Here is a 377-nt window from a genome sequence, read left to right on the forward strand (position 1 = left end):
TACATGAATAATAATATATATATAATATTATATATATATATATATATATATATATATATATATATATATGATATATATATATATATATATATATATATCTTATATACATATATATCCCTTTTAACTTTGTGACGATTGTATGACATCAAAACCATAAACAGGCAATAAAGCTCTCCATTATTTTGACTTTGAAATAACCTTTATATTATATGGGTCGTATAAGTTCCACAAATTATGTGGAAGACTGGAATATGTTGATATTCATATTCTTCCAATAAACAAATAATCATATCTGAGATTACTGTAAAATCTGAAAAATTGCAATAGTTTGTGTATTGTGGTGGGACATAATCATTTTTAAACTGAAGGAAAAGGTT

This window comes from Macrobrachium nipponense, chromosome 14, assembly GCF_015104395.2.
Source record: "Macrobrachium nipponense isolate FS-2020 chromosome 14, ASM1510439v2, whole genome shotgun sequence".
NCBI classification, from domain to species: domain Eukaryota; kingdom Metazoa; phylum Arthropoda; class Malacostraca; order Decapoda; family Palaemonidae; genus Macrobrachium; species Macrobrachium nipponense.